This window comes from Colletes latitarsis, chromosome 14 (assembly GCF_051014445.1).
Source record: "Colletes latitarsis isolate SP2378_abdomen chromosome 14, iyColLati1, whole genome shotgun sequence".
Taxonomy (NCBI): domain Eukaryota; kingdom Metazoa; phylum Arthropoda; class Insecta; order Hymenoptera; family Colletidae; genus Colletes; species Colletes latitarsis.
In genome coordinates this window covers 19375598-19402195 of record NC_135147.1, presented here as the reverse complement: position 1 = coordinate 19402195, position 26598 = coordinate 19375598, and the positions used below count along the sequence as shown (strand labels likewise).

The 26598-nt window shown below is 39.0% G+C and overlaps 2 protein-coding genes across 4 annotated transcripts in view; one reads left to right on the top strand and one right to left on the bottom strand.

The window, feature by feature from the left end:
• Positions 1-26598, top strand: part of LOC143349686 (mediator of RNA polymerase II transcription subunit 20-like) — a 182047-nt gene that overhangs the window by 48256 nt on the left and 107193 nt on the right. The window lies entirely within an intron of this gene.
• LOC143349685 (facilitated trehalose transporter Tret1-2 homolog) overlaps positions 1-26598 on the bottom strand; it is a 145761-nt gene that overhangs the window by 38338 nt on the left and 80825 nt on the right. The window contains exon 1 of one of the 2 annotated variants that reach the window (XM_076781095.1): positions 10877-11013. The exons of the other annotated variant lie outside the window; for it this stretch is intronic. The gene's annotated coding sequence lies outside the window, so the exon portion shown is untranslated. Of the gene's footprint in view, positions 1-10876; positions 11014-26598 lie in introns of those variants that run through there. 2 annotated transcript variants of the gene reach the window in all.

Genomic DNA, 26598 nt, shown 5'->3' with positions numbered 1-26598 from the left:
TAATGTTTTACTCCACTTTTTCAATTTATTTTTGAATGTCTCCCTTCAGTCGCATCAGGAGTCAATAGATCCCCCTATGTCACGAGCCCTAAAGTGTAAACCCTGTAATAGTCGACCAGTATAGCCCGCGTTTGTGCCTCGATCCGATCGAAGATCTGTTACAAGAGGCAGAGATCGTCGACAAAGGGTATTCCCTCGGTTCGACGCGTCCTTGGACACGGCTAGACGCGTCTGAGCACCGCTGAACCCTAGATAGGTCCGTATATACGCGTTCGATGTATTCAAAGGTGCAACCCTTTCATTAGCGTGTGGGCCACGCGCTCTATTATCCCCAACAAAACATCCGATTCCATTGTCGCGCGACGAACAATGCCGCGCCGCGGTCACGTGTTCTACTTTCGATCATTATTCGCGAAGTGTGCATAAAATTGGCAAATTGCGCGAGATCCTCTACGGTCGAAGTCCTCGCGAAGGGTTTTGCCCCGCGTACAGCCTGATTACGATGACAGCGGTCACCTTCGTCGAGATCCTCCTGCCAAGACAAAGATCAGGAAACGACCTCACCCAGTTCCTCTTGACTCTTTATCAGTCGTAGTATCCTCGATGGGTCTCTCGAGACTCAAGAATCAATGTTTTCTATTCAGTCGAGTCGATTGCCGCGTCATGCATCCACGCCACGTAATTATAAGTCCACCTAACTCGTTGCTTCCACTTCTTGCGGTACGGATAGACAAACGTTAATTACATGACAATTAACACTCTGTCTGCGCGTTAAACGCGACTACTTGTCGATTGTTTTACGATGGCCGTTTACTACCAAAGATATTTCACTCGGATTCAGTAACGGTCATAAACGTCCCCTTAACACGTTCCAAACCTACGCGGGTGTTCGAACTTTTGCTTTTTAGACCATCGAATACTATGGAACTCATCGCTTCTCGTTCTATTTACCTTCTGCAAGCTAATAGAAATTCATGAGACTTATAATTTTTTTAACTCTATGGAGAATTAATCTGTATATGAAGTTCATTATACAACGATAAAATATTGTACAAATTGTGTCGACAATTCGCAACTTTTTCTTATTACATGAAAAATTATCAAAACGAAAATAATTCCGTATTTTAACTTATAGTATACAAATAAGAATTAATATTGCAGAAAATTTTGTTTAGGACTGCATTATTGAACACCACTAACAAATTGAACATTGAAGATCATTAAATCGAAATACTATTTTTCTAATTAACTCTGTGAAGAATTAATCGGTATATAAAGTTCATTATAAAACGATAAAATATTATATATATTGTGTCGAGAATTCGCAACTTTTTCTTTTTACATGAAAAATGACCAAAACGAAAATAATTCCGTATTTTAACTTATAGTATACAAATAAGAATTAATATTGCAGAAAATTTTGTTTAGGACTGCATTATTGAACACCACTAACAAATTGAACATTGAAGATCATTAAATCGAAATACTATTTTTCTAATTAACTCTGTGAAGAATTAATCTGTATATAAAGTTCATTATAAAACGATAAAATATTATATAAATTGTGTTGAGAATTCACAACTTTTTCTTTTTACATGAAAAATTACCAAAACGAAAATAATTCCGTATTTTAACTTATAAAACAGTATACAAATAAGAATTAATATCGCAGGAAATTTTGTTTGGGACTGTATTATTGAACACCGCTAACAAATTGAACATTGAAGATCATTAAATTGAAATACCATTTTTCAATAAATATATCAATCATAAGGCGGGCGTTTAAAGAATCTGGCGACAGCTGTGCGAATGTCAAGAGTGCCACTTATAAATTCCACCCTCGGAGTCGCGAATAACGAGCCATGTATCGAGAATTAAATGTCGGTCGTAAATGGAAAAATCGTCCAGGCGAGGAAGCGCAATTTGCCAAATATAAATTGGACGAAGCGTTTGATTGATCCGATTCCATTGGAGCACCTCGCGCGACTCTATTCGTGACAGTTTTGACAGCTGTCGGCACAGTCGTGGCTCCTGGTTAGATAAGAGCCCTGGGAAGTGATCGTTTCCTCCATTGCGATTACTGGCAGAGCCGCGGAACTTGAATCGACCGTTCAACGATTTAACCTCTTCCCGTTCGCGTCTTTGACCGAGAGTCGTTAAACGACGATTCGTATACTCGGTAACGATTCTGTTTGACGTAGGCCTTCGAGACCACGAAAGTAAGAACAAACTGTTGATCGTATCTCGAAATAGGAATTCTTTTCATAAGTTCCATGTTGATTCAGTTGCACTTAGTGATTTAGTAATCGAATCGACGATCGAACTGTCCTTTCACCCGAGTGACAAGAGAAAAAAGCTTCGTCTGTCGAATAATAATTTCCAACGTCCAGGCGACTGTCGATAAATATTTTTTTCGAGTTCCGTCACTCGAGTCCCGTCGAGCGATCATTTTTTTCGATTAGTTTAGATTGGAAGGTCGACCCTTGGTTGTCGAAGGGTTCGACCGGTTCCAAATCCCTCCCCCGGGCTCCCAAATAAAAGGAGTAGAAGAGGGTGGTGGCGTGACCGTCATCGACCGATGAATATGCAGAAATTTTCGTAGCTTTGTTCCAGTCGTAGTGCCAAAAAAAAACAAGCACGCGAATGCTTCCTAGTAAGGCTCCGGCACGTGCTGCGCGTCCACAAGGGACGAATTACGCCGAAACGATTCTTCTTTCTAAACCAGTTTGCAAACATCCTTCTGTTATAATAATTAGAGAAGAACACTCACAAAGAGGACGAACGACAAAAATATTAGGCGACAATGTAGTCCTGTTCTACGAGGGATTACGTCCAAAACTTATGACCGACATATTACAATCGTGATTTAGTTTGTTTCGCAAATATTTAAACATCGGTTCCCCCCCATTGTTATACAAATTCGTCGATGTTTCGATTGGTGCAAATTTACTTTGGTCAAATTTAATTTGTCTATTAAAATTTTATTTTCGTACCTTTCGAAAGCTCGCAGTGTCGACGATCACACAAATTTGCTGCAGCATTGTTGATTTTTCCGGGAAATTAACCAGATTCCACTTTGATAATTCTGAACGACCATTTTATTCTGCGTCGCGTTATCGTTTCTCGTCGACGTGTCCGTCAGCGTGTCGCGAGCCACCGTTTCGCGGTTCAGACGACGCGAGGATCAAGAGATACGAATCCACGGACCCGCTTTTATCACAATAGGAAGCGCCCGTCGAGTGATACTTCCGACAAGGCAATCCACTGAAATAGATGAAGATACTCCGTCCGCGTCACTCTTCTCGTCGCGCGCGCGCCTGCGAAACGGCCTCTCCTTTGACTGGTTTCGTTCTTCCTGATCGTAACCGCCAACGATCGACCGCGAACCGCCAGCAATCGACTCTCTTTAACCCTTTCGTTCCCACTGTAGCCATATGGCCACGTATTTAGGATCGCTGAACAAAATTGTTACCACAAAAAAGGAACTCTCTCACTAACCGAATGTTTGAGAAAAAATAAAATGGTCCGTTAAAATAAGTAGAAATAATTACGACGAATGGAGCAACTGCCCCATCAACTAAACGTTCAAAAAAATAAAAAGTTTTTTCTTACATTTACATTCAATCAATTAAAATAAGTAGAAATTATTGCAACTGTCCCATTAACTAGATGTTCAAGAAAAAATAAAATAATTCGTTCCCCAGAAATTAATTAAAATAATCACCAATCTTTTATTACCATTTCTACAACGTCTTACATTTAGATTCTTTTGGTTAAAATAAGTATTCTATTTGAAACAAATCAATTTAATTTGACAGTATCGAACTCTTGAAATTTATATTGCGTTCGATCGACAACGATTGCAAAACGTATTTAAAATGAATTTTAGAGTCTCTTGAAATACGAATTTAAGGTAAAAGAGGAATCCAATAGGACTGCAAATTCTGGAAATCAAACTAGGTTACTTAATCGATTACAGATAACTTAGTATCGTGATTAATGTTAAAGTGACAGTGAAATGATTCCAGTGCTATAACTGTAAGATATCTCAATTGGAGATGCAGTAAATAGATTTTAGAATCGTTTAAAAAATATATTTAAGAAATGATCTTTAAAAATATAGAATGAGAAATTAGATCAGACGTCTAAATATATCTGCAGTGAAAATAGTTCGAAGAAAAATCCTTAAACGGTTTTCGAGCGTTAAATTATTTTCATAAATAGGTTATTTGCTATTTGAGTGGCCCGAAAATTGCAAATAAATATTTTTCCCTCGTAACGTTTTATTGATTCGGGAGTGAAAGGGTTAACGACCGTGATTCCTCGTTAACGAGTCGTATGCACGAGTCGTTGATAGACGACAAGTGTTCGTGCGAATTTTTCACCTATCGCTGCTACATACATCGAGTATTCCTGGAATTCACTCGACGGAGTCCATTCACTCGTTTCATTCATTCATTGCCTTGGCGATGGAAGGATCGATATGAATGGGAAATCGTATGGAAACGATCTCCTTGATCCATCGAGCATCAAAATCTTGTTTTCTTCGAAATTGGTTCTTCATACTATTTTAAGACACTTTATCGAACTGGAAAACTAACTTTTTCATGACCAGACACATTTCTTTTATCTCTTGCTGTCTCGAATAAATTATTTTGAAATCATGAAACATATATTCTCAAAAAAAATTATTAACCCTTTGCACTTCAAGAATTTTTTTGTGGTATTACTTCTAAAAATTGAAAATGTTTTCTTTTCCTCACAAAATTTAAAAATACTTTATTGTTTCGTTAATTCTGTTTGGGTTACTATAAATTAAATTCTAATAGAGTTGTGCCCATATTGCGTGTGTTGCTGTAGCGATGTCAATGGAGTGAAAAGGATTAAAATGTAATTAAAAAGTACAAATGTTACCTGGTATTATACAAATGAAGAAAAAATATTCAGCTCACGTTAGTGATATAGCAAAAAAATACACTGGCACCGATTGTTAGCTCTTTGATACGAATTGAAATTAAAAATAAAATAAAATGCATATTTCTAAGTTTGATGTCTGTGACATCTGTTTTAAAACTGTTTTTAAAATAACAATGTAACTAACTAACCGATGTAAGCAGAAATAACTTCAGTTGCCAAATGACACTACAATTTATCATATCTTGAAACGTTAATGATACAGGTTACGTGTTCTATTTATAGGACACTGCCACCAAGAAATATGTAATAATGTTCAGTATCCAGTGCAAAACATCGAGCATACAAGATAATATTACGATAAAATAGATTATAAGAAGAGATAAATAAATTATTTCATTGTTGAATTATTAAATATCACATAAAAGCTTACAAAAGTATAACAAAACACTGTGATATTAAAAGAAATTTCAATCTGAGTAAAGAATGTTTTTCTGAGTATTCTGGTACCATCATATATTTAGTTTGCAAAAAGAAGGATTAATTACTCCAAAACTTTTAAATTTTTAATAAACTTTAGTGCACGTGTGTAGAAAGCATAAAATTTTATTTTATTTTTATAAAATCGTGTGTACATCCATGAATTAATTAACAATAAATGTATCTGTAGAATTACTGTCTCCATAAGAAATCCTCAGCGAATTAGAGATTCTTTTTCTCGGGTCCCCGATTGATTACATTATGGAATTGAGTGCTAATAAAGCTTTAAAAGCCAGGGATTGATTTTTTCAAAATGTCCAGGTACACGGAATCTCGTAATTTATTCTACCGGAGGGAAATAAAATGTTGGAAACGCGATTAATCAATGTATTCGATGGATGCTGTCGGTGAGATGTCAGATACCGGAAATTTATGGAATTGATCTGTAAAATGTTCCTTGTCAGAGAGAAGTTAGATACTGAAGATTCATGAGATTAATCTGTAAAATATATCTTGTCAGGGGGAGTAAGGATTTATGGTCCCGATGCGTTAAATATTTATTGTCGCAGATAAATTAGATACTGGAAAATGCGTGGAATTCAGTTGTTTAGTATACTTCGTTACAGAGGCGTTAAACGCTGAAAGTTCAAGAGACTCGAAATAATTTCTTACGTCGATTCGTTGTCATTATTTTATTTGTCTCGTATTGCAACCCTTTGCTGTATTTAACACCTACCAATTTTTTTATAAAATAACTCGCGCTGTTGATTTTATTCTCGAAGCGTTTTTAACCGAAGCCAGTCGCGTGCAGTTTTTCAAAATGTTCGTCGAACCCGTGCACGTGCTTTACTTTGTGTAACACGTATTTCTATTTACTTCTCTAAGCTTTAAAATTGTAAACTGTTCCAAGGAAGCGTGACCAGCTCTTGTTGATACTGGTCACAAATTTTTTTCGCCTTTGAAGAGGCACTTGGAAACATTTCTCGGAATTAGAACTCGGCCTTCGTTATCCCGCTGTGATGTATTTCCAAACGACAGATAAACTTCCCGTCCAATATACATATTTCTTTTACTCGGAGATGCAAGCTTAACGCTTCTTTGAAAATGAATACGAAAATTCGCGAGCTCAGAGACAACTTATCTCCATTCATCAGACAAATAAAATCATATTAGTAAAAAGACTTTACTAACATTAATTTATTTACGTTTCGACCCTTAGATATTTAGTTTCCTTTTAAATTTTCACAGTCGAATGATATTACGTGATATATCAACTGCTTTAAATGAAAGGTAAATGTAACTGTAAATAAATTAATAATAATTATAGGTAAATGTTTAAGAAAGTTTTGATCTGGCTCCGAAAAGTCAAGTCAACTGTATCGTTGAATCTCGATGACAGAATCGTTATCGAAAGCAATTAAAAAATTGGCAATACACGAAGATACACAAAGTAGATTTATGGATTCGGAGATATCTCTGCTTGACTCATCCTCGTGACGCTCGAGAAAGTGGAATTTCAGCTCATTAAACAGGATATTTTCGAAGGATTGCTTTCAGAAATTAGAGTGAATTGGGTGCCTCTCGCATTTCATTTCAAACAAAAGTATCCCAAAAATTGACAATGCGCGTGACTTGAGAGTTTGGAGATAAACTCGGTTTAACGTTGGATGTATATAACTATCGAGGCACCGAGATTTCCTTCGTTCTTACGATAAGTCGTAAATTTTCGCGGAATTGTTCCGGTCGAGCCAGAAAAGGTCAGGTCTAATGTTTATTCAAACTGTCTGAATCACTTTCCACGTTTCGAGTAACAACCCTACTAAAATTTACGATAAGCAAGGTATTACGAATTCGACAGTATCTTCGACTTATTCTTAAAAAAAATTATACCTATTTGCAGATTGCAAATGTTTGTGCAAACCATATTGGCTATATCGCTTCGATCGACGTTTCGAATAAAGATAATTTAGAAATTATTCGAGAAAGTAATAAACATTCCAAGAACGAAACTTTTTTTTCAAATCAGTACAAACTTGTAGAGTATAAGATACATCGAAGATTGCATTGATTATAAGAAAAGAATTTCATTCCTGAAATATCCATTAGTTTCTTGAATTTTTAATTACGGACTTTGATTTATCTGTAATAAAGAAACCTGAAATCTTTACTCGGTAAATAAATAAGAACGTTTCCGCGTAATTACTCGAAAAGTCTGCTGTCTTTTCGTCCCACGCTGTCAGAATCGGCAAATAGCAGCGAAAGTAATCATCGTCGAAGCACTTTCGGAAACGATATCCTGCCGTTTGGCGCGTTGCAATTTCCGTGGTTGGACAATACGGTGCGACAATTAAAACCGAACGGCGGTGTATAAACAGCCACGGAAACGATATAATCGCGCGACGTAAGTGGGAGTGCGTTAAATTACGCACGGCCCAGAAATTATACGACCGAGTGGACAGCTAACGAACGTCAGACCTCCGCGAGGCCATTCACACCACCGTTCTTCGACCACAAAAAGATCACCATTTTAAGACGGTCTCGCGCCTCTCGTTAGCAAGAAATTGCCAAAATACTTGCATAGTTAAAATCGTCTAACGATTAAAAGACAAATAACTACTAAATTTTTCAAAAAGGAGTTTGAATTCTATCGATAAAAGCAGCACACTTTTTCGGAGGTTCGCGTTTCTAAAAAATTCTAATACTTTGTATTACGATTGAAAATTTCTGAGAAAACGTAAGATGATTAATAGTAGGGAGAAATTTAAAGTTTTAATTGAATTTGAAGTACACATTAGGGTTTAAAAATTACAATTATTACTAATCCAACCTTCGATCTGTTATTGCTTGCAAATTAAAATTTGAATTAGAGTTGGATCCATGTTTACTTCACGCTTCAAAACAATGTTTCATTGCATACTTTTACATTTCATGCATCCGTTTGAAGTCGTTTGAAGTCTATGCAACTTCTACTATATCTACTGTTTTTGAAATAGCTCTTTCACCATATTCGTTGCAAATACTTTTATAAATTCTTGAGATCCTTCTTTTTTTCTAAGGAAGTTTTAAACTTCTGAATAACATTAATGCTATTACGAACGAGTTACTGAATATTCGCTGTTCCACGCTATAATTTAAACACGTGTCGAGGATATCTCTAGATATGGAAATTTCGCGTGGCGGTGAACGCGTTAAAGCATCCTCGGGACATTTCTAGGATCGCGCGCGAAAGATCGATCGATCGTCAGCCGTTGGAACCTATCCGGCGACACTGTCCGCGAGACAGTTTGTCTCGCGTTTCACCGCGACGTTTTAAGGACGAACCGGTTCCGCGTGCACCATTCGTTAACTCGACCGATTCCATTAACCGCGGGGGACGGTTTTACGCAATCCGCCAGCGCGCCCAGACGACGGTCGGAAATTGAAAAAAAATCCGTTTCAACCCGGGGAAGAATTATTTTCATCGACGGTGCACCCGTTATCGCGGCTGCTTTGTTCTACTCGTTTTACGATAACTCTGGTATCGAATAAGCAATTATTTATGCCTCTCTTAAATAACATTGCGTGCTTGGATGTCGCTCTTCCCGGACGACGCCAGACATTGTTCCCAGCGATCGCCATTGCGAGGTGCGACAGTACAGTTTAGAGAATAATTCTTTCTAAAAGAAATTAAAGAAACGCCTGATCACAGTCTCCAAAGTAACTTCAAATAACGAAGAAATTCAAATTTCAATTCTAGAGGAAAATAGTTTACGATGAACAGGTAGAAATTTGACTGTTCGATCGAATGAACGTCATGAATAAATTATTATCGACTTTTAATGATAAAGAAAGTTCAGGTACTATTTTAGAATCATAAATAAGGGAACAAGAAAAGAAATAACTCCGTAATCATTATGAGGATCTAAAAGTTACCCTTTTAGATAATATATGCAATACAAAACATTTGGGAATTGAAGAATATCTTTTTTCGCAAACAGTGTACAGTTTTCAAGAATAGAATAACGAATTTAATCACATGGTGAAAAGGTTAAATAAAAGTAATTAGAACCTGTCTAGAATTATTGTACTTTTTATCCTGTTTCTAACGACAACATCTTCTGGCTACCAATTTTAGATCCTGTGTAGTTGAACGCGACACTTGTGATTGAACGTTGGCCAAAACAAGCAAGCTTCTAAAGTGTTAACATCTCACGGAGCGGCACTTCCAGCATAAGATTCGACCTCGTTAGTGTATTGTCGGCAAAATCTTTCTAACTCATCAAATCTGCTAAAATGTATCTATCCGTGGCAAACAAATTTAAACTCGTGGTATATTAAGACCGCTCGAAAAAGTATCAACACGTTTCATTTCTTTTGGTAACCCTGATAACAAAGTTTATTTATAACTTATTTCTTATTTGAAATGTCCTGTCGTTTTCTCGTACTAATTTCTTCGATTACTCTTTTTCTCTTAACTGATCGGTTCTCTATCAACTCGGTCAACGATTCACACACGACTCTCGCCTCTCGATCAAAGGGCATTCTTAATGATCTCACACGCACGACACACAATCTCGTCGCGTATAGCCATGCATGTCAAATCTTCGCGTGTACTCCTCAAATCGAGAATCCAGCATGAACACTCGATCATCAATCGTTCGTCGTTTATGCTGATTCTTTCTTTCTCACAGCAGTGATAAATTAATTATAATTTATATAATACCATAAAGGTGAAGAGACAGTAAATATGTATACACATTAGCGTATGTATGCCTTGCTAATTTCACTGCTTGATAATTTGAAAAGTAAGGTCATAAATGTCAACGCAACGATCGGCAGATACCAAAGGAAATAAATCGAAAATGTGGAATAAAATTTTGTTGCATCTTCATTTTGGAGACTGAGGTTACCTACATAGAGTAGGTTGACTAGGTCGCTCTATCATGTTTAGATGCAAAGTACATCCGCAAAGTTAAAGGTTAGCATAAATCAAGAACCTATTTAACCATCAATTTTCTTATCTCGTTAATCGTTTAGCTGTCGAAAACATTGTCGAGGATACTCTTCCTCTTGCGTTATCTCGTTTCTCTAATGTTCGAACAACTTTTCTTTTAAATCTATATTCAATCTTATAGCATAAAAAATGTTTACTTCGATTCTCTGCAAGTAATGTTAAGCGTTGACTTTTGGGTATTCGACAATTTACGTAAAACAATTTTTCTTGTAAATTTCGTAAGCAACCCGGATTATTGAAAAATTAACTTTACTAAATGGAAATTTCTACGCAAACTGAGATTCTGTCAGGCCGTGCACAGCCTTTGTTTCAATTTTCCAAACATATATAGCATCAACCATAACATAGACACCCATAAACACGTTCCTGGTGGGCGTGGGTCTCCGAAACGTAACTCTCCACCGAAAGACATAAACACGAGAAAATAGACCAGGGTCCATAGGACCCTACCGTGGCATTCTTGGGTTTAATCTAGTGTACGTAACTTACGGTCGAAAAGATAGAATCCCCGGCTGTCAGAGGCCACGTGGTTTCCTTCGCGAGGCGCCGTAACACACCGCGAGCACGTGCGACTTTCCGTCTCGTGGACCCAAGGGCGGCTTTTCCTCTTCACCGGCGCGCACCGGGATTATCGAAATCTTCTCGCGATCATCGTTTTCCCCCTCGTTTCCCCCGGATCACGCGACCCCCCGAAGATTTCGTCCGCGAAAACTAGATCCCGAAATACTCGGTGGCGGCACTGGACGCGAAAGGAAACGCTCGTTGGACAAACGGCGCGGACTGTTTTCCCTTAATCAATCCCGGACCCGACGAAAATAAATTCGTATATCAACCGTGACACAATTACACCCGACATTCCGCCGGAGGGAAGCGCACGATGATTTACGAGCGACAGACCGCAGACGGTCAATGACAGTGTGTGCGCGCGCGAACAGTCCACGCCGGACGAGGAATCGTCTTAATTAGGCGCGATTAAACGAGACACGCGCTTTCCTCCCGCTTCTGCGCGACCGTGTTCGACGGATGGACCGAGCAATGGGACTGGCGTTGGAGCTGGCCGTTGCGATCGCGACTTGCCCGACCGCTGACCATCGTAGCACTGAGCTCTCTTTCGAGCGACGAGCCGTAGGGCTTCGAGTACCCGCCAGCCTCTTCGTCTCGCTCCGTCTCTCGCCGTCCTGGCTTCCCTCTTTATCCAATCAACTTACCCGCTCTGTGCTCTCTCTTTCCCTCTATGCCGGTATTTCTGCTCCACGTGTGTACGCACGTGGCCCGCGCGCACACGCGCGACAACATCGGCGAACCTGAGCTTCCGAGACGCTTCCGGGGACACTGTCCTAAGGGATGATTTTTTAGATATCGCAGGATCAAAGAAGACAATTATATTTTATAATATAATTACGCAAATGAATAATTTAAATCACGCTGGATACAAAATTTTTAACAAAAACTATTAACCCCTTCCCGTGCCATTTAGCTTGAAATCCGGGCCCAAGCGATAGTCGCGATGTTTACGTTTGGGCCGAAATCTTCATCTCGAGTCAGAATCGTTAAAATACGAGAAGAGGTTAACAACAGAAATTAATATTATATGTCAAACACATCTGTTCTTCGGTACTCCTTTTCTCATCCTGTTGTCTCGCTGTCCCTAAGTACCCAACGAAACAAAACACACCTTCGACCCTTTTACACATAAGTTAACCCATTCGTTGCCAAGCACAAGTGTTATGCATTGCCAGCACGAATATACTAGTGGTACCTTAAATATGTTATAATATAATGCCTTTTGAATTTGCAAACCTTTTGTGCCCACAGAGATAAATATAAAAGTGTTTAATTTATCATGATTTTTTAATATCATATGCTTGTTCGATGAAAGTATTAATGTTTTCAATGCCTCACCAATCCCCAAACTTTGTGAGAGGCGTTCACTGAAAAAAAAGATCATTTCTGCGCCCAAGATAAGCGAACTATCGCTTTGAGAAAGTCGCGCCCTGCCAGATTAAAAAGGTCGATTTCGAGAAAAGCGCATAAAAAGTTCCAGTATCGATTATTATACGAATAATGATGAAATTTTCCAACGTAACGCGCCTTCGTAGGAGCCATGCGATAAACCTGCTGCAGCAAATGCAGCTTCTTGGCCAAGTAATTCTCTTTTATTTTTCCAACAATCTTGCCTCGCGTGTCGATTTTCGCACTTTGAGATAGGCTCCAGCGATACGGTGGATATCTTCATTCTCGTAGCACTTTACAGCGATATGTCCAATTTTAAATTATTTATTGCACGTATAATTACTAGTATAAACGCTGCTCCATCATTAAATATGTAAGTAGCAAGATAAGTCGCGGTTTCTGCAACGAGAGCACTCTTTCCGTTGTTGTTTTCCGTGAAACCGGCTAAACAACGTTCCAGTAACTTTTTCGAGATGGATTACAAGTATTTTTTTATTAAGTATACAAGATCAGAAAAAATTTATTCGAACCCGCGATCAAATTTCACCCACTTCCTTCTCGTATTGTCACAGTTTGGTCCCGAGCTTGTGACATTACACGAGGCAGTTCTGTAATTCTATGAATTGTTACTGCCATTGATTATACTAAAATTTTTCTGTTTAATATCACACGATATCAGACGAAAATGAGATACAGTTAATAATTGTAAGAATAACTTTTTGACATCTTAAAGAAAACTTTATTATCTTAGTATACAGACTGATACTCTATATTTTCAGCGGTACTACCATAATTATTCTTTTTAATAGTCACACGATAATATCCTCTACATTTAGCCCCGTCATTTTATACAAACAATTTTCTCCTCCAATACACGCCTTTCAAGAATAATCTATAATGGATCTTTGATGAAGACTTACATTTAATTTTCATGAAACGAACCTGCAAGAAGATGGTAAACTGCATCTAAAATACTATGCAAGAACTTGGAAACTGCCATGAATAATTTCTCAAAGATCGCTAACCTAGGATATTAATTAGATATTTTCTCTAATAAAGTCCTCGTTCATGAAATCCTGTCTTAAAGGGGTCACGGTTTTCCTTGAAATAGTAAAGAACGGTCTCCCTTCGCCGCTCTGGCGCCATTTAAATTCATTCTTATCGATTAACTCTAGGATCTAACGGTGACTTAACGTTTATATTTAGCGATCATTTTTACAGACTTTAATCCGGGATTTTAATCCTGGAAAATGTCGTGAAAGTATCGAATTCCTTTAAGTTACACAGCGAGACGTGAGGGGGCGGGGCCAAACAGAAGAAACCGAGTTCGGACGCGGCGTAATTTCCCGTTCAGGCTATCATTACACGCGAACTCTCTTTTTCGTGGAAACTTTTAAGCGAGGCACTGGAAATCGTCCCTTTTCCGAAACTTCGTCGTCGGTTCCGCTCGAATCGATAGGCGACCCGCGCTCCAAAACCGAAGCGCAGAAAACTCGAGCGCGTTCGCCAGACACAGATGTATGTTTCATTAAGGCGGTCGCGGGTTTTTTGTTCGCCGGAGTTTCAATTACTCGAGCGGTAATTAAGTGTTCCAAGTATAAAATTACATTGAACGCCTGTAATTCCTGTACTCCATTTCTCGTCCCTCGATGAACTCATGCAATTAAGGCAATTCTAGATTAAAAACTCTTTTAAAAACAATTTTCATTCGTTGCTTAAAATTTTCGATTTTCAACTATTAATTAATATAAATATTTTAGTAACCCTTTTTCGAAACTTTCTGTCTGAAAGATTTTTATTAGAGGATTATTCAGAGGCTCAAAATTCGAGCGCTTCGCTTTTTGCAACTCAGTCAGCCGTGCATTATACTCTAATTAAATTTTATGACGCGCATTTGCACGCATGTGACTACGCCTGTCGATTATATGCACCTTGAATGGAAAACATAAATATACATTTTGTGCAGTCGGTATTGCTAGAGACACAAAGGTCGTCACCTTCATTACTGTAAATCATTCGACAATCTATTACTATACAGTTAAAACTTTATGGTGCGTATGTGAGCGCCAAATAGCTACGTTTATTATCTATTTATACCCCGCGGACGAAGGTCAAGTGCGCGTCGTTTCTATCCATTTTATCCGCTCGACCCCTCCGATCGTCGAGGGAAAACGCGGGAGAACAACGATCGATCCAGGGATCGTAGCGAGCAAATTTATGGGGTCCCAGTAATTAATTTAGCTGCTCCAAGCAATGATTGAGACCACCTGTTGACTTTTCCTGTATTCGAATATCGATTCAGATGTGACTCAAATATTTAATTACTCAAACTTATTTTCGCGCTGATCAACTATTTGTATATTGTTCTTATTCAACAAATAGAATGCACAAGTATTCGACAAATAAATTTGAAGCTTCAAATCAGTGGGCAAAAATGGCGGCTCCGGCGCCAGAGGGTTAATAGACTCGCGTGTCGATCGATCGAGATTACTCGACGTCGAGAAATATCGTTCTAGCCAGTCGATCGCAGCCAGGCCAGTGAATCATGCACGAAAATATGCGCGTGCGACGACGTCGGGAAAAGGAGGAGCCGAGCGTCTCAGACGGGACGGATTCCGTCTCGAGGACGATTCCGCAGCTCGAGCGGATTTTTCGCGGGAACTTTGAACCGTCTGGTATTCCGCCATTCGGCTCGTTGATCCGGAGAAACGAGCAGGGTTCTTTAAAAATACGGTGGACCTCGGTTATAACGAGCACCAGAAGACCGACGAAACTTCCTCATTATAACCCGTAAATCGCTGCATCGATGACGAATTAACCCTTTCTTACAGCGTTTTTTTAAATTTATTATGCTCTATCGGTCATACAAATCTGATTTCCATTCTAAACCACTATAGGGTGGCACGGTTTTAACGTGCACTAAACAAACACATGCAACGTATATTAAAGAATTGAAAATCCATCCATTTTATTTTACGTATACCCATTGACAAGCTGTGTTTGTATTCTGATTCGTTTACAAGGATTGTCGCCTATTGTAAACCGGTTACAGGGAATGGAATTTATCGTATTATGCATCTATCGATTAGTTCTCTTATTTTTTATACATTTCTCGCTTTAAACGATATCGATCAGTATCGATTGTAAACCTTCTTTCGGAATTAATCCTTCGTTTAAAAAGAAATCGAAATAGTCCTTTCCCATTTTGTAATCTATAGCTTGGTTACCCAGATAAGAGCAATTAAAGTTTATTGACGCGACTCCTGGCACGCGCCATTTATATTCCAGTCAGCGGATCGTGTGGCTGCACACACACACACACAATCATTCACGCACGAATAAAATCTTTAACTGCTTAAACTTAATGACGAACTTTCGAATCGCAAAATGGGCAAGAATTTTTTTTATTCGTATTTGCACAAGTAATCGATTCTGGAAAGGGGCTTCGAATGTTTGTAAACACTCTTTATAACAAGATAATTAAATCTTAACACGAGGAATTCGAGAATTAGGTTTCTCTTTATTAGGCAAAGTATAGAATAATAAAATTTTTCTTAAATGTATGGAAGGATCTTGATGAATGGTTCAATATTTTTCTAAACACTCTACTTAATGAAGTAAAATAAAACAGCATGCACATGAACGAGTAATTATAATTAAGTCGTGATGTGAATAATTGAAGAATTAGGAACCTGCGATTAAAATTAGGGTTCCCTTTATTAGGAAGAAGTACTAGAGATTGAGAATAACGTTTGACAAGTAAGGAATCGATTCTGAAAATGCCCTGCGTAATAATATTTCACCGTCTGATATCGATACAGTATTAATATTTTTATTATCGCGAGGCGGTTCGAAAAGCCTCGTTTTTTGCCGATTATGCAGGCGGTGACGCATTATGACGAGTCAAATATAAATTCAAATCGATAAATACTCGCATAATATTAAAAGGCGGAGCGCAGTTATGGATGCGTCGAGTAGTACCAAAGTAGTCGCGACTCCTTCGATCGAATCTCGAAGAGAAACGCGTCGTGTGACACTCAATGGGGTTTGTTTAACTGTTTATCACCTCGCAAAAGTGACCGAGTGCTTGAATAATTTTTGCGACGAACTGGAATCCGAAAGCAGTGGGAATAATTAGCGTTCCGGACGTTTTCGATAGTAAAATGTAAAATATAAATTTAGAAAAGTAGGTTAGCGTTAAGATTTTCTTAAAAATTTCATCCGTCTAATAATAACTCTGACATCCAAACCGAACGTTCTATGAATAATTTCTTCGTACGACATTATTTTTACGTAAAGGTATTTATATAATTTTGTGAAAAATACAGGCGTATTATTAACTCTCAATCTATTAAATTCTTTATGGGCTGAAGTTATTAATTTATACAAACGTAAAAATAGAATCGATAAAAAGTGCAGTCGATGGATAATTTCTATTTGCTTTTAATACGCGTTCAGTTATTATATTGGAAAGTATTTCGAGTAAAAGTTGTACTATTTATCGTTGCCTTTAAATTACTAGGAAATTTTTTTCAACAGAAGGTATTTATTTGGATGTTTAGAGCCGTATGTATATATTTTGTGAAATAATTGTTATTTTAGTCCTCTTGATTATACAATATTTTTTGATACATATTTCATGTTTCATTATAGTTTTCCATAGTTTTAAGAGGTATTTATAATTTAGTGTGCTTCGATTGTAAGACAATCTCATCGTTCTTTATTTTTGGCTGTTTCCAAGCCCACATGAAATTTCCTAACACGTGCATTTTTAACCCTTCTATATGAGGAATATTAAAATTTATTATGCGTTATTGGGCATACAAACCTGATTTCCGTTCTAACCCAAACCACTATCTAATAGAGGTCACGGTTTAGAGACACGTGTACATGTGATACGTGTAACGTGTATCAAGGAATTAAAAATCCAATTTCTTAATATACAACCAATTATGTATTCAGTGTAAATAAATAATTCGTAAATTTAAGAAAAATTGTAAATCTCTGTGAAATGAACTCAACGCAAAGACTTTCTGTACAACCGATCGAATCAATAGTGGAAGAGTTAATAATCGCTCGTTGAGATCGCGCGAAAAGTCGTGTATTTTGATTCAAATACGAGCGCGTCGCGGCATCCGAAAGTTAATGGAATTCGTTCGAAATCGCACTTCCAGATCCTCAAGAACGTTTTACCAACATTTCGACGAGTGCATTCGTGTAAATATTCCGGCACGAAACGTTCCAAATCGGTTCGCGAAAAAAGAAGCCCCCGCGTAAGATGGAAGGAAAACAAGCGCGGCTTCCGGTGAAAAATATTTCAGCCCCGGTGAAATCCGTTTTTTTCACGGCATCCTTGGAAAAACATCGGTCGGAAATCGCGTGTCCGTTTCGTCGCGAGGCGTTCGAGCGCAACGCGCATAAGTAAAAGGACACACGGGCTCGCATACATATCAGCCTCGACGATGACGATCATCAGTCGTCCAACGTTCTTCGAGTTAGCGTCTTTAATGGAATTTCGTTTGGCAGTTCTTTCACGGATCGTGTCAGATCGATCTTAAAGCAATCGTCGTTTCGTCTATTTTGCTTCTCGAGCCCGGAGAAAGTGACACCCGTGGATGAGTAGTTTTTTTAATTGTCGAACATAGACGCCCCGTCGAATTTACGATTGACGTTAATTGTAATGTAGAAATCGCGCGAACGTCGTTTGGGTGCATGATTCGATCCCAATCCTGCGGGGAGGCGTTCGAATCACGTTCGAAGTTCGAATAACTGTAAAGTTTGTCGGTTAATTTATACGCTGGCATGTGACTTTCAACCGTGTATCAAATTTGGTTGACCGTATTGGTACTCGCAAATTTGAATCATCCTCCGATTTTTCAAATACATAATCTTTATTAATTTTCTATTTATACAATTTTAATGCAATTTGTAGTTTCCGAAATCTGAAAGAACGTGTCGAAAACTATGCAACCCAATTATATTTCTACTGCTCTGGTAACTCATAACATCGAACTCCAATTTAGTAACGTCGAGTTCTTCGTATCGTAACGATAAGTTGCAATGAAATGTTGTTCCTTTGCCCCAAAAGTATAATATCGAAGGGAATTATAGCGGCAGCGACATTTACCACGAATGTTTTAGCCATCTATACAGTCAGAAGCTCAGAGTCCTCGTGAGAGAAGGCGACACGGCTCGGTGCCAGCAACTCCTGATTCCTCGCGCGGAAAAATAAATCGCGTTGATCCGCGCGATAAAACAGTTGGCACGTTCGAAAACGACTTCGTTTTGGCAACCGTGTGCCACGTGGCGAGCAGCTGTAACACCGTTAACCCCTGAAGTTAATTGCCTCCCGAATCAACGATAGGAATCCTCCGCAGCGTGCTCGGAACTGGAACGAAAAATCCGTAGAATGGCCCAGTCGCGTTGCAAATGGGGGAAAAAAGGTAACCGAGCGTCGCTTCGAGCATTTCGCGGAAAATGTGACACGCGTTCGTGGAAATTCCGGTACCTCGAAACCGCGCGAAAAGTAACGTTTATTTATCCCTTAACGAGTGTCCGTGCATTCACGTAGGGTTGTCGCCGTGCCAAAAGTGATCTTCGAAGGTTGTTTACGGGACGATTCTCCTGGCGGAATAATTACAACGTTCCGAGGAAACCTTGAATCTTTGAGGACTTTATTTTCAATATTTTCTGCGCTACGTTGTACAATGGTCTGGTTTTGTAGATTTAAACTAGGACGTTTTGTCGAATTACAGTTGTACCTTGATATAACGTCGCTCCCTTACCTCGATAAAACGTACATGGCTAATTCTTTTAGTGGACACGATTCTGATCGAATTTCTCTGTATCTGATTACGAGTTTAAAAATTTTAACGAGAGACTATTGTATTTTAATTATTGTTGAACAAGTAGTTCGAGTCACAGTCTAATGCTCAAATGTTCTAGTAATAATATTCGAATATTAACTTATCCTAGTCCGACTGAAATGAAGATACTGGAAACGACAACGATTTTGATAATACAAGAACTTGTCCATATAGACACTTGACTCTATTAACACTTATTGTTACGAAAGATCAATTATTCAGGGTGAGTGAAGTAATCTGTTACAATTTAATATCTCGGAAACTCTAGATCTGTATAGATGGAAGCGTGAGTGTTCTAATGAAAACTATTTATCATCGACGATGCATATAAATAGTTATTGTACGTGAAAGCAGTTTTCATTTGCCATCGTTGCTCCAGAAAAAGATTCTCGATCTATCTGAGACAGTTGCACAATCTACAGAAAATGAACCCAGTACTATTTTTAATTTCATTTGAATAATCACAATTGTGTATGGCTTAATTTAAAAAGGTCTGTCTGGATCAAAAATCGTCAGATCTGTTTATATAATGTAACTAAAAATTTCTCGTTGCCATTTCCACCATCTAACCAGCAGATTAAACTCTCGCGCGTGGTGCAACTGACCCCTGCCCTCGAATATGAAAGTCCACTAAAAAGTCAGCGCAGCGAACGTGTCAAGAATCGTTGAACCAATCCAATTAGACCTTTCTCTCGTTGTCGACGTATATCGGTAACTCGCTGCGAGAATCGCCATCAGGTATTATATTTTATTTCACTTATTTCGCTGGTTATCTGTGGTTATCTAAAAAATACCTATCGCGATGGTATCTCAGCATCGAAGTCGCGCAAAAAACGTTTTCCCCGGGTAATTGTAGACTGGGCGCACGTACGGCAGAGAATGCGATTACAAGTAACCTTTGCCGTGCGCCGTCGATTAATCTTCCGAGCCCGCGGGTTTATTATTTACCGCGTTCCCGCGCGTTTTCTATTTTAACGGAGACGCGAGCGTTCTGCTTGCCACGGTCCATAGATAAGGATTAGCCGCGCGTGCTACGCGCGGATTAAAGGTAATTGATCAAAATGATCGATGCGGTGGTAAGTGGTCCTCGGGCGTGCAGCATCTGCGCGACGTAAAAACGCGATTCTTCGTAAATGACGACTGATTCAGCGGTTCGAAGAAATTACGTCGGCCGGCGAACCGAACGTCATCGGTACGGTTAAATATACCCGTTGTAAAGAAAATAAAAGCCCGATTCCAGGCAGAAGGTGAGAGAGAATCCGAGGGACGCTTTCGTGGAACCGACTCGATTACACTTTTTTAGATTGCCCGAAAGTTTGTTTCACTTTGCGATGCGTTCCTCGTCCCGATGGAGCCTAACGTGCAGTCCAAATTATCGGTCTTCTCTTTTGATCACCGAATGCTCCGAACTTGCTTCGCGTCCCTGATGGTTCAACAGCCTCGCAAGTAAAACGTTTCCTTTCCAATGGGGCCAGTGGTTATGGATGTACTGTGCAACGATTATATTTTACGTTATGGTCGATCTTGGTAAAATGTAGCTGAAGATTTTAGATATTCAAACTATTTTACTTAGAAGAAATAACGTTTTTCATAATAGGATACAAGTGCTCATTCTTGAATCTGGTTTATATTTTATTTATATCTTGATCTAATTGGTTCTAGTGCAAATCCAATAGACATATTATACTTTTAGTATACTGCACGTCCGCGAGAAGTTGGCTAGCAAGATGAATGTGAGTCTGATTGGTGCATAGATCCTCACTCTAGTTTAGAATTTAACGCTATTGGCTGAAACTTCTCACGAACGCACGGTACGTAGTTCTTTAATGATCGAACAGCGTGACGAACAAAAGAATTGAGAATCATTGAGACAGAGTATGTCATCAAGAAATAAAAGCAGTTAAAAAAATAACAACGACCTAGAAATAAATAATAATTTCTGTTTCCAAACATCGTTCTCCGTAAAAATAATCTTCGAACAGGTACGCGTTGGCTTTCGAAGCGTTGTCCAAGCGTTTGGTATCGCCTTGATCGGTCGGACGGTTGAAAATAAAAGTCGGTCAAAAGGGTGTAGGTCCTTAAGGCGCGGTGAAACTTGCTGGTAGCTGACAGACCGTAGTTGGGAACGTCCTAAAGATAATATTTGTTCTAATAACATCTCAACCGCGTTCTTATACGCGGTTGAAGAAGCTCGAGGGCCTCTTGGAGGGACGCTTTCAGCGGCTCGAGATGATGTTTGATTTGATTTTGTGACTCGGAAGAAGCGTGACAAGGGTCTTATCGCGCGCGGCAGCTGGTCTACGCGTGCACCGCGTTCTCTCTTCTTATCGTCCCGACGAAAACGGAAGTCTCGAGAAATCCGTGACTCCGGGATTCGTTCCCGTTTTGAACCGCGCCATAGAGACGCTCGATGTCATACTCGAAGAGGCTGCCGTGTCCGCGTCGATGAGCCATTCAAGAGGAAACGTTTCACGCGAACGAAGCTTGCGACATTTCTCTGCTCTCTTTGACAGTGAAGGGGGACTTAATTTACAATTGGAGGCGGCTCGCGTAGTCCGCTGATTACCATCGGTCCTCCGAGGACGCGATTCTTCCGTTGCATCAGCGGAATTATCGACGTTGCACCATATTTATGTCGCTTCTGAATCGAGGTTCATCTTGTTATGCGATCAAACTAAATATTCACGCGCAGCTTCTTCCAATTGGAATGTTTAACCGTGTGAAAATGCAGCTTTTATTAGGCTGTACAGAATTTTAATCTTTTCTGATTTTCTTCTGTGTGAAACAGAAGTTTATATTTATCACCAAGCATCATTGAAATAATTTAACGATGTTCAGGTACAAGTACTTCGAACAATGTGCTCTTTTCACTATTTTTGGCAGCGTTTGAAAGGGGTTTGTCGATTATAAATAGGGATAGAAACAGAACCAGGAATTGCAGGATGAAAATCTGGAAACTATTAGTCAACTTTCTACAACTTCGTCGAGAAAAAATGTTAGGCAAACTTGTTAAATAACTGACCCATGACATTTATCGATCTTGTAACGATGTTGTTGCGGTCACGTTATAGGAAACTTTAATTACGAACAAGTATTCGTAATTATAGCGACTAATCGATAGATTCTTATTTAGGAAAATACATACAGTCACTGACAAGAGTTATAACAAACAAGATAGTCGTTTAATAATTACATTCTTTATCTTCTGGCGTATATAGGTTTGAACTAAAAATAGCATAAAGACTGAATATTTCATGCATCAATATGCAATAGGGTTTTTCGAATATAGTCGCATAAAGAATACTGAATCGAGAAAACGAAACACAGCTGCGTGAGAAAAGTCAAGAAACGTACAAACATCTCGTAACAAGTTAAGCCCACAATGTAAACAAACATATTTCAAGATGTTTAGTTCTCTTTCCGACTTTGATGAGTGTAGTTTATTACCTTGCTTCTTAACTTTTCTCAGTAACAGTATGTAAATTAGCTGCTGTAACCATAAATACAATGTATCAGAAATATAAAATGGCGTAAAATTGCGTCCGCAGCAACCCAGTCGTAGAGTTAAAAACGACATAATAATGCGTCAGCGGCCCTGAGCGTATTAATACACGCGCATATTATTTAACAAGAAATTGTCGTGGTCTCGACAACCGAAACTAACGCGCAGCAAGGTGCCGCGATCACAATGATAACTTCGAACGAGATAGGAATCAACGTCGAGCCAATTGATGCGCAAAAGAACAAGCGCCGCGTTATCGTTCGAATATCTATTCACGGATGCAGGTTTCATCTTCCACGAGAGCACGAACGCCGACGAGAGAAGACAGCCGCGCTACGTATCGTTGGATGCATTTTTTAATCGTGCCCGAGCATCACGGGCTATCGAAAAAACGAGACGACAGAGGTGAAGGGCCTTCCCCTCCCGTTTTAATATCCCTTCCGCGTGTAGCCGTTTTCCATGCACGTGACGGCGCCGAACCGATGTCCATACAACGCGCGTCCCATGAATATTAATTACTTTTCCGTCGCGGCTCGCTCGAGAGCCGATTCTTCGACGACTCGAACGCGTCTGCACCGAATTCTCGTTTCCCCGGAACGTACAGTAACGATTCTTAAAATGAACCACAGATATGATTCGTAAATTGAACGTTTCTGTTCCTCCCAAGTGGGAGGATCTTCCTTGGAGCCAGTTCTTGCACTTCACGATTTTTGTTTTATGATCTGCTATGTCCCAGCGGTTGAATAATACATCAGGAGATAAGTGTTACTATGGATCAATTTATTTTTAACTATTTAACATTGAAAATTAAGATATTTTTGTTTCCATTTTAAATTGTTGAAGGGAGACGTTCACGTAGAACCTTGTATCGCCATAAGTAATCATTCTTAAAATGAACCACAGATGTGATTCGTAAATTGAACGTTTCTGTTCCTCCCAAGTGGGAGAATCTTCCTTGGAGCCAGTTCTTGCACTTCACGATTTTTTTTATATGGTCTGCTATGTTCCAGCAGTTGAATAATACATCAAGAGATAAGTGTTACTATGGATCAATTTATTTTTAACTATTTAACATTGAAAATTAAGATATTTTTGTTTCCATTTTAAATTGTTGAAGGGAGACGTTCACGTAGAACGTTGTATCGCCATAACAATAATAATTCTTAAAATGAACGTGATTCGTAAGTTGAACATTTTTATTCCTCCCAACTAGGGAGATCCCTAATGCTCAACAGTATCAAATTTCGCCTCCGTTGTACGAAAGATGAACGTGACAACCCCGGAGCGATGTTCATTTTACGAATCAGTACTGTATCAGTCAATTTTTGCATGCACCTAGCTTATGATCTCGTATGCTTTGTGTTTTCATTTAAAGAACCATTATTACAGATAAGAGACCATAGACGCAGCATCGTAAAGGTCGTTTTTCGTAAACGTCGAACCTCGGCGTGCTTCCATAAATAACTTGCATTTTTCGACGACCGAATTTATCGCGTCTGTGAATCAAAGTTACGCCTGACATTTACCGTCCCCAAGTTCGCGTCCTGGCAGTAATTCATCGGCGTCGCCAAGTTGAGACTTTGCGCGTAGTAAAAGTTCATCTACATTTCGCGTTCGGGTATCCGCTCCGACGCGGAATCGAACGCAATTCGACGATGCGTGTTGGATAACAGGTTTCGAGCGTTCCGTGACTATGGACGTTAACGATTTATTCTACGATTAAATGAAGCACATCGAGCCGCGGTAATAGTCGTACGACTGCTCCGTAGCTTTCTTCGTACCTTAATATTCGGGTCAAATATGCCCCGTGCAGGACTTTCGGTGCATAGAACCTCGATTATCGCACGAAAATCTCGTTCGTTGCGTGTCGACACGGTTTTTCGGACGAGATAGAACTTTCAATTGAAACGAAATAAAACAATCTCTTGTCAAGGTAGACATAATTATATATAACTTTTGTACATATTTTTTCCAAAATTTGTTTTCGTAAATATGAATCTATCGCCTTGCCTTTTGTTAAAATTGTTAAGGGCTACGTCTGAGAATTTAATCGATACCACTACGTCCACTACGACAAAGTCTTATTCCTAAGAGTAAAACTATTCGCTGGACACCATTACGCAATGTTGCTAGCGTTTAGAAGTCGCAGGATGTCGTTTCTCTTATTCGGGTTGTCGAGAAGAACTATGCACTCGGACGGTTACATGCGCGAGTGGAAACGTTTGAAAGGAAAATTTATCGGCGTTAATTGGACGTCAATGCGAGGTAGCTGCGTACGTTCAGCGTTGGCAAATACTGGGACCAACGTGATGATTTATTGTTCTTTAATCTATTAGCGGAGAATGGTGGACAGTCTATTAGGGATACAGTACTCTCTGTTAGGCTATCACGACTTCCCTCTAAATAAAAACTAGATTTATATGATTTTGTGGGGCACGATTTCTCTCCGTCAGGCTGTCAGAGAGTTTATCCCCGTCACTTCCTGAAATTGCTGCTCGTCGTTTTTCACCCTCCTTCCTGATCTACGAAAGGACGAGCTAGTTAAAGTATCCTAGACGATTAGAGTCGCAAAATGTTCTTAAATTTCAGAATATTCTTATTCTTTATCTTCGAAATCGTTCGGTAAAACTATAGTTGAAATTACTGAAATAGGTATTTGATTATTCGATCCTGATGGAAAGTACTGTATTAGAATTTCATGTAGTAAGCACATTTTATCTATTTTACAACTTAATATTGCACAAAGTGTGATTAGTATATAAATTTACTTGCAGGCTCTACAATTATTCAAACCTGGTGCGTAAATCAATGTCATATTCCGATAGCATTAGAGTTAATTATCTACCTTCGCTTTCATTTAGCTTTGTAGCTACTTATTAGCTCTTTTCCTTTTCTATCTTTCTTCCGAGTCCCGCTATAATAGAGAATAACTCATTTTACGAATCTAAGGCCAAACGACTCTCCCTCTTTGCCAGTTAATCGTTCTGTAAGAAAATTAATGGCTATTGTCGCGTGATATCTGTCACTGTCGCTTTCGCTGGTCACGTTCCACCACTTGGTGATAGGAAGTATTGCTTTGAAAACATCACCTGCTTCGACAAACCATAAATTTCCTTTACTCACCCTAAAACAGTATTGCTATTAAAAAGAATACATTGGCAAATCGGATAGTTGAACCTGAATTTTTGCCCAACTGGTTCGTTTTCTAATCGGTATCAAGCCACCTCACACTTATATTTCTAATAAAATGTTCGTAGTAGCCTTCTTCTACAGACTTCACAGTACGCTACGTGAATTCTTGTCGTCGTTGCAATTATTATTGTCATCGATATCTAACGCGTATCTACGATTGTTGTTATGTCAAACTACTCGCTATGTTCGAGCGGATTAGAATCGTGTTCTTTTGCATTCCAATCGAGTCATGTCCTCTAATAAGAAAATTTGAAAGGCTGTAACTTTGGCAGCAATGCGTTGCCAATCTATACAGGGAGATACTAGTAACTGGGTTAGGTTAGAGCTCCGTTCTAAGCAAAGATAAACACATTTGGTATGGTTTGGTCATTCCTATTGACATAGACTTATAAAATACGATTACACTTTTTGTTAAGGAATCATATAATTTTTAGTTGAGATCGTTAAACACGAAATGTTTCAGGAAATATTTTATGTGCTTCCTGTAGAATTTTTTTTTAAATAGTCCAGTGATTATCGAGATTAAATATTAATTGTATCTCAGTCTTATTTTTGCATCGAGAGAAAGTAAGAAGATCGATTTTCTCCGCCCGCCCTTTCATCGTGTCGCTGTCCAAACTCCGATCAAGCGACACGATGAAAGAATCCACCATAATTACTCATCTTTTCTTCGTTTCGATCGGTGCAACGTACTCTTG